Genomic DNA, 12,833 nt, shown 5'->3' on the forward strand with positions numbered 1-12,833 from the left:
GCGGAGCGGCTGGGCCGCTGGGCCTGCGCGTCGGGAGCCTGTGCTCCGCGGCGGGAGAGGCCACAACGGTGAGAGGCCCGCGTACCGCAAAAAAAAAAAAAAAAGCCTTGCTGAAACCCATCGGGGGGCTCCGGTGTTTTGAGCACTAGCTGTCCTAAATTCCTTGCTGGGCGCCCTGCAATAAACGCTTCACTTTCCTTCACACAACCTAGTGTTGGTAGATTGGCTTTATTGCATGTGGGCCAGCAGACCCAAGTTTGGCTCAGTGACATTTCCAGCTTTCTAAGAATTTCATCAGGTAGATATTCAATTTAACAGATCAAGTAGATGTTGAATTTTGGCATTTGAAATTATCTTGGTAATGGGGTATATGATTGTGAGATAATGGTGTAGCTTTTCTCCTTATTTCATTTAATGCAGCAAATTATTGTCATAAATTTCTTCATGTCAGGCCATTTTGCATTCACAGAATAAACCCTACTCTGTCAAGGTACATTTTAAAAAATACATTGGTACATTTGTTTTGCTAATATTTTCTATTACGGTTTTAATATCTCTATTAATAAATGGGATCACTTTAGAGTTTTTTGTGGTCTCTCTGTACAGTTTTGGTATCAGAATTCTGACAACTTCCTCGGGTAAATTAGAAGACCTGGTTTTCGTTCTAGTAATGATTATCATTAAATTTTAAATAATATACTTAAATCATCAACTTCAGAAGCAAAAATGTATTCAATTCAATGTACTCCACTCTGAGAAATGAAAGAAAATAGCCCTCCACTAACTCTCTCCCTTCTTTATAGTCAGTTTTGCCAGGGGATTATTATTTTCACATTATGTAAATTTTCTATGGAGTCATAATCATCACATTACATTTTATAAATAATCACACTTATTTAGACATAACTGACAGTGTTGTGCTTTTTAAATTCATCTTCCAGTTAGTAGAATAAATTTTCAAGAGTTTTTTTAGACGGGATCTTGGGTTATCTGTTTCCTGAGTCCTTACAAATTTTATTACTTATCTAAGGTAAAACTTAAGTGGATGAAGAACTATTGAGTCACTCCCCAGAAAACTCTCTAGCTATAGCCCTTCTCTCCTTCAGCATCATTAAACTATGGTGGAAAAGACTGAAGCCAGTCTTTTTCCTTCTGTATGAACTATTTCTTTGGGCAGATACTTGGAAAAGTTTTTCTTCATCTTTGAAATTTAGATAATTATTTAGGATATGTCTTATTTTGAATCATTATTAATTTTTCTAGAAACAATCTTATGGGCAATTCTCAGACCTCATCTAAATCAAACCATCTGCAGAAGTTGACAGTTCCCTCCTCCCTGATACACTTTCTTCACTTGGTTCTCAGGACACTGCATTTTTGTTATGTTTTTGTACCTCTATGGCCACTCCCATCTTCCTTCCTGGTTCTGAACTCATGGCATTCAGATACTTTCAAGACTCAGTCTTTGACCTTCTCTTACTATACTTACTCTCTTGATACAGTTTCAAGGTTTTAAATATCATCTAAAGCCTGATGATTACCAAATTTTTTTCTCTAGCCTCGAACTCTTCCTTGAACATCAGATTGGTAGTTCCTAGTTGGGACCAGTCAGGTTCCCATCTCAGAGCCCTTTGTACCTTCTGTTCCCTCTTCCTGGAATGCTTTTCCCCACATGGTTTGCTCCTTCCTCACATGTCACTTTCCCACTAAGACCTTTCCTGACTACTCTATTTGGAATGGGAAATCATGCATACTCACCCTACTATCTCTCCTCCTCCCTGCTTTATTTTTCTCCTTACTCTAACATATATAACTTACTCATTTTATTTACTGTTCATCTCCCTTTGCTAAAATGTAAAATCAGTTAAAGCAGTGATATTTGTGTGTGTTTGTTTGCAGATGTATTCTTAGCAACTAGAACAATGCCTAGCACATAGTAGCCAGTATCTTATTAAATGAATACAAGATACAGGTTGTACCTGGCAGAGACAATCTTTCTTTTGATTTGGAAATTATTTACTGTATTCAATTTGTGTTAAACTTGTTCTATTTTCTTCCTTAGCATTACTAACTAGTTATTTATTGGTCTCTGATTGATCGTTTCCTTATTTTTATTTAATGTCATATGTTTTTTTCCCTTAATATTTTGTATGATTTTCTCAAGCCTATTCTTTCCAACTATAACTCAGATTTCTATAGTATTAATTTGATTCCTTACTATTTTTAATGTGTTTTAAAATTATATAATTTAATTTTTCCCTTTATTCTTTCACTAGCTCTGCCAGCTTTTTTCTTTTTTCATCTCATTATTGTCTTACATACATACATTTTTTTTTTTTTGGTCATGCCATGCGGCATGTGGGGATCTTTAGTTCCTCGAACAGGATTGAACCCACCCCCCTACAGTGGAAGCATGGAGTCTTAACCAATGGACTGCCAGGGAAGTCCCATATTTACATTTGTTTAATTGAAGTATAGTTGATTTACAATGTTGTGTTAGTTTCTAGTGTACAGCAAAGTGATTCATATACACACACATATGTATTCTATACATATATATAAAAAATATATATATATTCTTTTTCAGATTCTTTTCCATTATAGGTTATTACAAGGTACTGAATATAGTTCCCTGTGCTATACAGTAGGCCTTTGTGTTCATCTGTTTCATGTATAGTAGTATGTATCTGTTAATCCCAAACTCCTAATTTATCCCTTCTCCTTTCCTCTTTGGTAACCATAGGTTTGTTTTCTATGTCTGTGAGTTTGTTTCTGATTCATAAAAAAGTTCATTTGTATCATTTTTTTTTGATTCCACATATAAGGGTTATCATATGATATTTGTCTTTCTCTTTCTGATTTACTTCACTTAGTATGATAATCTCTAGGTCCATGCATGTTGCTGCAAATGGCATTATTTCATTTTTTATGGCTGAGTAATATTCCATTGTGTATATATACTGCATCTTCTTTATCCATTTATCTGTTGATGGACATTTAGGTTGCTTCCATGTCTTGGCATTGGGGTGTGTGTATCTTTTTGAATTAGAGTTTTCTCCGGATATATGCCCAGGAGTGGGATTGCTGGATCATATGGTAGTTCTATTCTTAATTTTTTGAGGAAACTCCATACTGTTTTCCATACTGGCTGCACCAGTTTACATTCCCATCAACAGTGTAGGAGGGTTCGCTTTTCTCCACACCCTCTCCAGCATTTATTATTTGTAGACTTTTTAATGATGGCCATTCTGACTGGTGTGAGGTGATACCTCACTGTAGTTTTGATTTGCATTTCTCTAGTAAATAGCGAAGTTGAGCATCTTTTCATGTGCCTGTTGACCATCTGTATGTCTTCTTTCTTTTTTTAAACAATTCACTTTTAAAAAAAAATTATTTATTTTATTTATTTTTGGCTGCATTGGGTCTTGGTTGCTGCGTGCAGGCTTTCTCTAATTGCGGTGAGCAGGGGCCACTCCTCGCTGCGGCGAGCGGGCCTCTCATTGCGGTGGCCTCCCCCGCTGCGGAGCACAGGCCCCAGGCACGCAGGCCTCAGCAATTGTGGCTCACGGGCTCCAGAGCGCAGGCTCAGCAGTTGTGGCACACGGGCCCAGCTGCTCCGCAGCATCTGGGATCCTCCCAGACCAGGGCCCGAACCCGCGTCCCCTGCATTGGCAAGCGGATTCTCAACCACTGAGCCACCAGGGAAGCCCCATCTGTATGTCTTCTTTAGAGAAATGTCACTTTAGGTCTTCTGCTCATTTTTTAATTGGGTTGTTGTTTTTTTGATATTGAGCTGTATGAGCTGTTTGTATATTTTGGAAATTAATCCCTTGCCAGTTGCATGGTTTTCAAATACTTTATTCCATTCTGTGTGTTGTCTTTTTGTTTTGTTTATGGTTTCCTTTGCTGTGCAAAAGCTTATAAGTTTGATTTGTTTATTTTTGCTTTTATTTCTTTTGTCTTGAGAGACAGCCCCCAAAAAACATTGCTACAATTTATGTCAGAGAATGTTTTGCCTACATCTTACCTATATTTTAAAATCTCATGTTTCATGGAGTCCTTGTTTAATTACCTAAATAGGGCAAAGAAGTATTTTGCCCAAAGGTTTCCTCTTATCCGTGTTTGTTCTTCTTTAAAAGTACAATTCATTGTTTTCACATATTATATTCTTCTACTTCATTTGTGATTGTTGTTTTTGGCATGGGTTTCTGCTAGAATTGTTTTTCCTTGTCTGTGTAGGGCAGGGAAGGGTGCCTTATTTTTGAGTGATGGTAGTTCTATTCTGATATTAAATTTACTAAAGAATAGTGTGAGTCATTGAGAGATCATAAATCTCTCCACTTACCTGTGAATTATTGAATTTTTTTTTTTTTTTTTTTTTTTTTTTGCTTTTGATTCAGCTAGAGGGCTAGATATCAGTGGTTTATATTCTCGTTTCACCTTTCAACTACTTGGTGGGTATAGTGGAGGGGGAGTGACTATGTCAGGGTTCAGATCAGTAGACTACCGGCAAGTAAGGTATGCCTTCTCTCAACACCTTTTCACAAAATACTTTGAATATTCTGCTAAGTACCCACATTTGGTTGGGCACCTTTCCCTCCACTCTTTTTTTTTTTTTCCTTCACTCTTACTAAGTTAAGAAGGTCCTCCTCACAGAGGACTGGTTCTATTCTATAATATACGATATAGCACAATTAAATATACATGTGTGTAGGCATGGGTAGGTATATATACTTATATTTCCAAGCTTTACCTGCTGAGAAGGCCGAACAATGACACATCATTAACTTATGCCCACATTTTAGTTTCTAAATACTGTTCCCCAGTAAAAAGAACCAGGACTCCTCAGAGAAGTCATTGTTTCCAGGGCTGCAGAAGCAAAAATACTAAATGAGCCTAGAGTATCTTGAGGCGCTAAAAAGTAAAGAAGTACTTATAAAATGATAGGGACATGCCAAAAGGGCACAGGAGTCTACTGAAAGATCTCCTGGTGACCAAAAGGGAAATAGTTTGAGCAACAAAATAAATAACAATAGTATTGTATAACCCATAAAGTAAAATAACCATGAGCCAATACTGATACAAATAAATAGTTGAAGAAACAAATAAGTGAAGGAAAAGGGATAGCTCTTCCTTACAGATGAATTCTAATTAACACGCATAGACAGAATATGGGAAATAGAAAACCATTGTTAGAATAATTGCTGCAGACAAGATCCACCAATGGATGCTAAAATTAGCAAAATTTTAAGAATAGGATGGCATAGTCTCAAAGTATCTCCCCTGAGATATTTATTAATTATAAAGAGAAAAATAGTAATTTTGCAGTAAAGAAACTCAGCAGATATCATCTTAGCTAAGCAATCAAGGTTAAAATTAACAGTAATATGACATGTTGACATGAACTCCTGATAGACTGCACTGACAAGGTTACATTGCTCCTATGGTATTTTGGCCTAAAATACATAACTCAATCTAATCCCAAGAAAACACTAGACAAACTTGAAATCAACAAAATATTTTTTGTTTGTTGCACTCTTCAAGATCGTCAGTATCATGAAAGACAAAGACTGATGAAGTGTTACAGGTTGGAGGTTACTAATGAGACACAACTAAATGCAATGTGAGATACTGCAACAGAAAAGGGACATTAGTGGATAAATGGATAAAATACAAATGATATTTGTTTTCTGTTGTTGTGTAACAAATTACCATGTGCAAATTTAGAAGCTTAAAGGAATACACATTTGTTATCTCAAAGTTCTGTAGATCAGAAGCCCACGTGGGCTTGACTGGGTCTCTCTCCTTAATCTCACAATGCCCAAGTTAAGGAATTGGCCAGCTGAGGTTTTTATCTGGACTGTCTGGGAAGAGTCAGCTTCCAAGCTCTTTCATGTTGTTGTAAGAATCCAGTTCCTCATGAATGTAGACCCAAGATCCCTGTTTCCTTGCTGGCTGTCAGCCAGGGATTCTTGAGGCTACCTGTGTTCCTTCTTAGGTGGCCCCCTCCATTTTCAAAGCAGCACTGGTGAGGCTAGTCCTTCTCGTATTTTGAATTTCTCTGACTTCTTCTGCCTTCCTTTTCTGCCATCAGCCAGAGAAAGCTTCAGCTTTTAAGGGCTGTTATCTGAGTCAGGTAATCTCCATTTTCTAAAGTCAGTTAATGTGGAACTTTAATTACATCTGCAAAATCCCTTCCAAGCATACCCACAAATTAGTGTTTACAAAACCAGGGAATGGGAATATTGTTGGAGGGAAAAACCTCTAGAATTCTGCCTACCACACAAATAAAGTCTGTAGTTTATTTAATAGTATTGAGTGATTTAATTTCTTAGTTCTGATAATTGTATTCTGGTTATACAAGAGATTAACATTAGGGGAAGCTAGACAGAGGGTGTTCAGGAATGCTCTGTAGAAATTTTACAGTTTTTCTGAATGTCTAAATTTTTTTCAAAATAATTTAATACATAAATTATTAAGCATAATAATAAAATGACCACCAAGGAGAACTTGATTTCAAAGGCAAAATTGAAGGTCCTTTTATGTCCTTTTCTAATCCCATTTCTGATTTCTCCCACCCCAGTATAAACAGTGGTAATCCTATACCCTTGCTTTCGTTATAGTTCTAAGACATTTGTGAAAATTCCTAAACCATAAGAAATTTATATAAATGGTTGAATATTTTAATATTCTTCTGCCATTTGTTTTTTCACTCAGTATTATGATTCTGTGATCAATTCCACGTAGTTCATTAATTTTCAATGCTGTGCAGTATTTCTCTATGAGAATATGCCACAATTTATCCATTCTCTTGATTGATATTTGAGTGGTTTCTAGCTTCTCCTTGTTGTCGTTGTGTTATTATAAATATTTTTTCTCTGAATATTCTTGTACCTATCTCCTGAGGCACTTACAGAGATTTCTCTAGGTCCTACAGGCTAGGTTATATGTTCAGGAGTGGAATTGCAGAGTCATGGAATTTGCTAATCTTCATCTTTACTTTGTTTCCAATGTGATTTTATTAATTTTCACTACCACTGTTATCAAGTGTTTGAGAGATCCAATTGCTCATACTCTCAATTGGTATTGTACAATTTTAAAATTTTGCCAGCGAGTTTAAAAATGCCTTGTGTGCCCTAAATTTTCATTTTCTAATTATTAATACAATTGAATATCATGTCATATTTTACTGGCCAATCATGAATCTTCTTCAGTATAATATCTGTAATGTATTTTACCTATTTTTTTCTATTTGACTATTGTTGTTTACTTATTGGTTTTTAGGTGTCCCTGGCAATAACTATAGTAGATATCTTCTTCCAGAATGTGGCTTCTCTTTTCATTTTCTTTATAGTGTCTCTTAATTTTAGCAAAATAAAATGTATCAATCTTCTTTTATTTATGTTTTGGGCCTTTGCTTAAGTTTCTATTCAGCATTATACCATAGTTCCTGTACAATAAGACAAGAAATAAAAGATGTGAATATTGGAAAGGAGAAAGCAAATTCCCATTATTTGCAATTAATATAATTATATAGAAAAATCCAAAAGTATGTCAAAATTGTTAAAATTAATGAGTTTAGTAAGAAGTCTAGGTATGAGTACATGAAAATCAGTTGCATTTTACATACCAGCAACAACAATTAGAAAATATCACTTAGAGGGAATTCCCTGGAGATCCAGTGGTTAGGATTCCACGCTTCCACTGCAGGGGGCACGGGTTCGATCCCTGGTTGGGGAACTAAGATCCTGCAAGCCGAGTGGCATGGCCAAAAAAAAAAAAAAAAGAAAAGAAAAAAAGAAAATATCACTTATAAATGGTAATCCCATTGCCACAGAACTATACACTTAAAAATAGTTAAAATGATAAAATTTGTGTTCTGTACATTTTATCACTCACACACACAAAGGATGCCATTAAATTTTGTATAAAAACAAAAATAAAAGATACTGAGGAATAGATCTAACCAATATCTGTAATACCTTATGGAAAAAAAAATGAAACTGTATTAGTAAAGTCCCAGCCTAAAGAAGTGACGTACCATGTATGGAGTAGAAGACGCTAAATTGTAAAGATATAGTTTCCCAAAGTGATCTATGGATTCAAAGCAATCCCAAGCAATATTCCCAGGAATTTGATGAAGTGATTTCTAGAATAAGACAATCTTGAAGAATAACAATGTGAGAGGATTTGTCTCACCAAATCTTAAAATTTATAAAGTCAAATAATCAAGAAAATTGTAGTATTGCCATAGGGATAGACGAATTATTTAATGGAACAGATATGGGTATATATGAAAACTTGATGTAGGACACAGAAGGCATTTAGATCAATGGGGAAAAGAGTGGAAGTTTATCTCTACCTCATTACAAATATATTAATAGATATCAACCTCATACCCACATACAATGAGCAGCTCCAGGTGACTCAAAAAGGAAACGCAAAATTTTTAAGCTTTTAGAATAACATTTAGGAGACTATCTTTATGACTTCAGGATAGAAAATGAGTTCTTAAACATAATTTAAATTTAAAGACATCCACACTTTAGTAATTCCACTCCTATATGTACATAACGTAGAGAAACTTGAAATGTGCACTAGGAGACATATGAAAGAATATTCATAGCACCACTGTTCTATATAATAAACATGATATGCAAATAACCCAAATGTCCATCAACAAGAGAGATGGGCAAATAAATTGTGGCATAGTCACACAATGGAATAGTATACAGCAGTGAAAAATGAATAAACTACAATAGGCAATGCTATGGATAAATCAAAATACTGAATGAAAAAGCAAATCAGGGACTTCCCTGGCAGTCCAGTGATTAAGACTCTGCATTCTGGGGGTGCAGGTTCAATAGCTGGTTGGGGAACTAAGATCCCACATGTTGCGCAGCATGGCCAAAAAAACCCAAAAAACAACAAAAAAAGTAAATCTGAGAAAACTATATATACTAAGATACCATTTCTATAAAGTTAAAAAGGAAGCACAACCAAGCAAAGCTAACCAATATATTGTGTACACACACACACACACACACACACACACACACACACACACACTTTTATAAAAGATGACAAGGGAAAGATAAACACAAAACTCAATGGTTACTTCTCGGGAGGAGGCAGGGAGATGGAATCCAGAGAAGCACGTGACTCATCATTTTCAGTCCTTTAGCTGGGTGATGGTTTCACAGATGTTTATTATTATCTTATAATTTACATATATATCATACATATTTTGAATGTATCTTATACACACACACACACACACACAAAATCTAGCCTGTTTCTGTCAGCATTGATATAGGTCCCCAAACCTCATCAATTAGGGCAGCATTTTTCAACCTCAGCACATTTTGGATGGGATATTCTCGGGAGGATGGGATGTACTGTTCTGTGTATTATAGCATGTTTAGTGGCATCCCTGGACTCTATTCACTAGATGCCAATAACATCCCCCACACAAATGTGACAACTAAGAATGTTTCCAGATATTCACAAATATTCCCTGGGATGCCAGTTCCATTAAGAACCATTGCCTTAGGGATATCTGTATTTTCTTCCAATTAATCCAATCATTTAAAATGGTGGGTTTTTAAAAATTTATGTAGCATTATTATAAGGTTTAAAAATTTTTAAATAAGCTTTATGTTTTGAATTTTATTTTATTTTTTTTACATCAGGTTCTCATTTAAGCTTTATTGTTTAAAGCAGTTTTAGATTTACAGAAAAATTGTGAAGATAGTACAGAGACTTCTTATATGCCCTACACCCAGTTTCTATGGTTAACATCTTACATTAGTAGGATACATTTGTTACAATTAATGAACCAATATTAATACATTGTTATTAACTATCATCCATACTTTATTAAGATATCATTAGTTTTTACCTAATGTTGTTTTTCCGTTCTAGGATCCCATCCAAGATACCATATTACATTTAGTCATCATATCCCCTTAGGATCCTCTTAGCTGTGACAGTTTCTCAGACTTTCCTTCTTTTTGATGACCTTGACAGTTTTGAGGAGTACTGGTTAGGTATTTTGTAGAATGTCCTTCAGTTGCAATTTGTCTTATATTTTTCTCACAATTAGACTAGAGTTATAGGTTTTGGGGAGGTTTACAGAGAAAAAGTACCATTTCCTCACATCATATCAAGGATACATATTATCAACATGGCTTATCACAGTTGATGTTGACTTTGATCACCTGACTGAGTTGGTGTTTGTCAGCTTTCTTCACTGTAAAGTTATTTTTTTCCCCTTTTCATACTGTACTCTTTGGAAAGAAGTCACTATGTACAGCCCACACTCAAGGAATGGAGAGTTATTCTGTACCTCCTTGAGGAGGCTGTATTTACAGAAATTATTTCGCATTCTTCTGTACAGGAATTCTGTCATTTCTCCTCATTTTTAATTCAATCATATAATTATATCAGTATCAACTCATGGATATTTATTTTATACTTTGATTATAATCCAGTACAACTTTATTTTGTTGCTCAAAGTGTTTCAGTTTTAGCCATTGAGAGATCTTTCAGTTGACTTCTGTACTCCTTTGACATACCTCCGTCAATGTGGGGTGTTTTGTTTTGGGTTTGTTTGTTGGTCTGTTTTGAGTACTCCCTTACTTTCTGGCACTACAAGATGCTCCAGGATCATCTTGTATATTTTCTGCCCCAGTCCTAAAATGAGTCATTTCTCCAAGGAACCCTGGTTCCTTTTATTGGAGTGTAGGGTTAGAAACCAAGATCTGAGTATGAGACGTGCTCATTTCTACTGGAAATAAGATTTAAAAGAAAAAAAATCTTTTTTTAGTTTGAGTGTTTTGGAGAGACCCACCCTGTTGTAGGATTTTTATCTTATAATCAGTGTTTATTTACTCTGCTCAGTTTATTTTGGTCAACAATTGCACACCTGTCTTGCAGGTCATTATTAACCCTTCAGCAGCCCCTAAATCCCAAGTTTCAGTTATGGGTCAGGAAACTGAGTCCTGGAAAACCAAAATGTGTGTCATATTGTCTCTTCTTCAGTTCTACCTTTTTTTGTTGTTTTTTGTTTTGCTGTACGCGGGCCTCTCACTGTTGTGGCCTCTCCCGTTGCGGAGCGCAGGCTCCGGATACGCAGGCTCAGCGGCCATGGCTCACGGGCCCAGCCGCTCCGCGGCATGTGGGATCTTCCCAGACCGGGGCACGAACCCACGTCCCCTGTATCGGCAGGCGGACTCTCAACCACTGCGCCACCAGGGAAGCCCGAGTTCTACCTTCTTTACCATCTTGGAATAGACCTCCCAAGGGTGGCGTTCTTAATTTTTCCCTGGTCCACCCAAGTCACCAGTCCTTATTTCTTCAAATTTCAGATTACTGCTGGACTTTTAGGACAATCTCATTTACTTTCTAAAAAAATGGCACTGAGTTATTACTTAGAAGAAATGCTTGTCAAATCTCACTGCTTTCCTTAATTTGGATACAAATTGGAAGGTATTCTTCGTAGTTTTTGGTAAGGTTGTGTCAGTTTCCTAGTTTCATTATACTTGAAATTTCTTCTCTGATTTAGGTTCATTTTTGTTCACTTCCCTGGAAGTTTTGTAACAATTAATGACTTTGATTAAATATTTCCACTCTTCTCAAGCAGCCTTGAATACTGTCTTTCACCAGCCCTTATCATGATTCTCCCTTAACTTACCAATTCCTAACCAGTTAACTAATGTGTGATTCACCCCAGTGTTTTCAAAGAAGCGGAGGTGGAGGAATAGCTGTGAGTAGGATAGCAGAAGAAAAAGGACAAGTCCTTTTTTTCCCCCTTTCCAAGAACTTGTTACCTATAACTCTTGTGCCCTGAAGTTAGCTTCCTATAATAACAGTTGATGTGCCTTTCCTTGGTATTCCATTTGTCTACAGATATATGAAGTTGATACATATTATAGATGCCTATAGTATTGTAAATGTTCTTCTATGGGACAAAATAGTCCCTTCTTAGGAATCTGAGACCATATCTTTAATAGGATAAATTTTATTTGCGACTGGAACAAGGCCTTTGCTTTGGCCATTAAGTGAAACCTTCCCCTAAAATTTTTTTTCTTTTTCCCCTAAAATTTTTGATATAACTGTTTAACAAGGAGTCAGATGGATTGGTTAGAGTATATTATTTTATTTTTACTTATTTGCCCTTTGTGGAAATAGTCTTGTGCAAAAATCTGATCACAGTTTACAAGGTCAGTGGAAAGGTTCCTGCGATGCCAGACAACTGGATAGAACTACTGCCCTCCCTCCCCAGTATGGTTCTAAAAGATGTTTACTTCATATGATCCTGCAGGGCACCAGGCAAATATTCAACCTTGAACAGGCAAACAAGCAAAAGGTCAGTAGCAGAAAAGCAAAACAAAAGAACAATCTGGAGGACTTCTCTATGAGAATATATTGCTCATGTAACTGGAAAAGCAAATCTCCTTCCCATCCCCCTTAGAGGTGGAGGATTACTTGTATCAGAGGATAATGTCTTCATATAGCCTGTCTTCTACTGGAGCAGTAGGAGTATGAGACCTTAACCAAGAATTTAATTTAGTAGAGGGTAGTAGGAGGATGACACCTACAAGAATTTAATTTGGCATAGAGGAAAGACATGGGGTAATTCCAAAGTTTGGTATTTGTGTAGCAAAGTAGTGGCCATTAAGAGATAGATGGCTCAATTATGGGACTGATTCTTAAGCTAACTTCCAATGTCTTTTTTTTTTTAAATGCCTGGTAGGCACAGTTTGAAAGCTAGAAGATTAAAAAATAACTGGTATTGTTCTGCAATATAAAATCATCAAATGCTATCTTTA

At 36.1% G+C, this 12,833-nt stretch overlaps 1 protein-coding gene across 4 annotated transcripts in view; it reads left to right on the forward strand.

The window, feature by feature from the left end:
- HSDL2 (hydroxysteroid dehydrogenase like 2) overlaps positions 1-12,833 on the forward strand; it is a 120,497-nt gene that overhangs the window by 8,604 nt on the left and 99,060 nt on the right. The gene's annotated exons all lie outside the window — the stretch shown is intronic.

This window comes from Orcinus orca, chromosome 6 (genome assembly GCF_937001465.1).
Source record: "Orcinus orca chromosome 6, mOrcOrc1.1, whole genome shotgun sequence".
NCBI lineage: Eukaryota > Metazoa > Chordata > Mammalia > Artiodactyla > Delphinidae > Orcinus > Orcinus orca.